Source organism: Garra rufa, chromosome 2, assembly GCF_049309525.1.
Source record: "Garra rufa chromosome 2, GarRuf1.0, whole genome shotgun sequence".
Classification (NCBI taxonomy): Eukaryota; Metazoa; Chordata; class Actinopteri; order Cypriniformes; family Cyprinidae; genus Garra; species Garra rufa.
This window is the reverse complement of record NC_133362.1, coordinates 49,007,140-49,010,801: the sequence shown is the minus strand read 5'-3', so window position 1 is coordinate 49,010,801 and position 3,662 is coordinate 49,007,140.

Genomic DNA, 3,662 nt, shown 5'->3' with positions numbered 1-3,662 from the left:
TGGTGGAAGGAATTCCACTGTTATCCTTTCATGTGCAGCAAACCAGTCCCTAACACTTTTGGTTCGGTGGAAGCTGACATTATCCCAGACAAAAACATAATTACGCAAATGTGGTCTAACTAAACCTCTTTCTTGTTCTGGAATCAGGTCTCTGTAAAGTGCATTTAGGAAGTCCAGGAGAAGTTGGGTATTATAGGGCCCAATGTGTGGAATATGTGTGCTCACACCGTTCTCTGAAATGGCAGCACACATTGTAATATTGGCCCCACATTGGCCTGGTGTGTCAATTGTGGCTCGGTGTCCAATGAGATTGCGACCATGTCTCCAGCCTTTGGACAGATTAAACCCAGCCTCGTCCACAAAAACAAGAATGTGGGTCGTTTCATGTACTTCTAACTCCATGATTCTCTATGAAGAAACACAGAAAAAAATGTAACAGTAAATGTATTTTCTTATGGGTTTCTGAAACTTACAGTAAAGTAATACAGACATCTTAGAAATACAGAAAAACTCACTAAGTGCACACCAATGGTTTACCTGGACATACTGGTACCGCAACGCCTTGACTCTTTCACTGTTCCTCTCAAATGGCACCTTATAGAGCTGTTTCATAGTCATCTGATGTCTTTTTAAAACTCTGTCTATGGTGGAAATGCTGACAGAATTTATATTTGCAAAGACATTATTGTCATTTATGATTGCACTTTGGATCTCTCTTAGCCTGATGGAATTGTTGGCTATGACCATGTTGCAAATTTCTTGTTCTTGCAGTTGGTTAAATACTGCTGCTCTGCCACCAGCACGAGGTTGTCGTGCAGTTCTATAGAAAGTAAACAAATAGACTTGCATTTACCTTTACAATATTGTTGTTTATATTGTTAAAATACTTTACTTACTGTAAAACAAAAAAATACATATTTACCTGTTTTCCCTACGAAAGGTTTGCACAATTGATGACACTGTGGACCTGTTTACATTAGGCTGTACTCTTCGACCAGCCTCTTCCATTGTAAAACCATGATTTATGACATGATCCACAAGTGTGGCTCTGATTTCATCAGAGACTCTGACTCTTCTATTTCCACCTCTTCCTCGATTATTTCTTCCTCTACCACCACCACGTATTCTTACACGCCTTCCAATTGCTCTTCCACGAGCATGTTGCTGCAGTTCAGGGTTGTGAACGTCCTCCATTCTCAAAAAATTCTACAGCAGTGATTGTGCTATGGGCAGTCTACATATATATATATATATATATATATATATATATATATATATATATATATATATATATATATATATATATATATATATATATATACTCCCAAAGTTGATTGGTTAAATGGTTAAATGGTTGATTCATATTAGAGGTAATTTGAAATTAGATTGCGATTGCAATTAGAGGTCATGTGCCAATTTAGCAGACATTACAAACAATGTCAATGTCAGATATATTTTAGAATATACATTCATGTATACTAATTATGATAACTGAATAGATCGTTTTGAATGTGATGGCTTACACAATAAAAAATGTCTGAGAAGTTCTGAAGTGTTTGACAGTGTAAGTGAGAATCGAGTCATCAGTTTTGATCAACAAGCCATATGCAATTATTTGTTGTCCAAACTGCAGACAGTTGTATGTACTCTTTGCACACATGTGCCAAAGCATTTGCAATTTGCTCAAATCAATAAGAAATTCCAATCTGATGTGAAAAAGAAGCGAATTGTTCAGAGATCTGAACTTAAAGTTTTGGGAAATAAAAAAATCATTTGAGAACTGAGCCAAAGCAATTGAGAAAAACTGTAAAACCAAAACAGTACCCGTTCTTGTCTTAGGATAACTGTGATGAACTTTTTTGATCCACTTTAATGTTGACTGTAGTCTGGAGCCTAGTCTAGAGGAGCGTTGTAGTGCATCTTTAATCCAATAAATCGCAATAAGATTTGTGCTTTGTTACTTCTTATATGAAACAAAGTCTCAGATGTAAAATTCTGGCCATTACAGTATTCAAACAATAAATACCGTTTTGGCGCTGTTTAATGTCGAGTGATGGTTCGGTGTAGCACCTCAGTTCAAGAGAAGCAGCAGACGTAGCGCATGTGAACTGATCATCTCTTTTTTTAAGGTATGTTCAAAGAAAGAGTACAACTTACCGGAATCAATATCCTGTTTCAAGTAATCACTCTTTCAAAGTTAGGACCACTGAAAAACTTGTCAATATAGCATTTTGTAAACAATATGTGACATAAAGCATTTTTACCATAGAGAAAAACATTTTCGGTGACCACCATTTAAATGTTTATATTTAAAAAACGAATTGGAATAGAAATATAATTATGTAATTGTAACTTAATTATAAAAAATGTAAGCCTTTATATATAAATAAGTTCATTTTAACTGTCAATATTATAATAATGTAGTTGAAGCCAAAAGTTTACATACACCTTGGAGCATCTGCAAAATGTTAGTTGTTTTACCAAAATAAGAGGGTTCATACAAAATGTGTGTTCTTTTTTATTTAGTAGTACTAAGTTTAGTAATAATACGTACTAAATTAGTACTGACCTGAATAAAATATTTCACATGAAAGACATTTACATATAGTCCACAAGAGAAAATAATAGCTGAATTTATAAAAATGACCCCGTTCAAAAGTTTTCATACACTTGATTCATAATACTGTGTTGATCCATAGCTGTTTTTTTGTTTTGTTTTGCTTTTTGTTAAGTGATAGCTGTTTATCAGTCCTGTCTTTGTCCTGAAAAGTTAAACTGCCCGCTGTTCTTCAGAAAAGTCCTTTAGGCCCCACAAATTCTTTGGTTTTTTAGCTTTTTTGTGTATTTTAACCCTTTCTAACAATGACTGTATGATTTTGAGATCCATCTTTTCACACTGAGGACAACTGAGAGACGCAGTGGAACTATTCAAACGCTCACTGATGCTCCAGAAGGAAACACGATGCATTAAGAATTTGCAGATCAGGGGAAATTTAACTTATTTTGTCTTCTGGGGAACATGTAAGTATTTCTGTAGCTTCTGAAGGGCAGTACTAAATGAAATAAATATGATATTTAGGCAAAATAAGAAAAATTTACACACCCAGCTCATTCTGTTCAAAAGTTTTTACCCCCCAGCTCTTAATGCGTCTTTTTTTCCTTCTGTAGCATCAGTAAGCGTTTGAACCTTCTGTAATAGTTGCATATGAGTCCTTAAGTTGTCCTCAGTGTGAGAAGATGGATCTCAAAATCATGCAGTCATTGTCGGAAAGGGTTTTTCGCAGTGAATAGTATCACTTGACTGCAGCAGTTTATTTTTCCATTCAGTCTTGATGAGAGAGCACGATGAAACCATCTAAAACCTCACACTACCTTGAAGAGCAGCATCCACATTAACCTGCGTGCCTACAGCAAGCTACAGACGTTGGCCCTGACCTGTGTGCCTGTGGCCTATGGGAAAGAGAGAGCCGGGCAGAGTGATTAATGGTCATGATTAGCAGGTGAAGGAATGTGCTCTTATGGCCTAGAGCATCGCACCGCATTTATCTCCTCAACGAACGTATCCTTTATGGAGGACAGCTTCCTCAAAGACTCAAAGTGACCTAGCCAGGGGGAGCTGAGGAAACGTGGGTGGGAATTTTGCAATGGTAATGCAACATGGA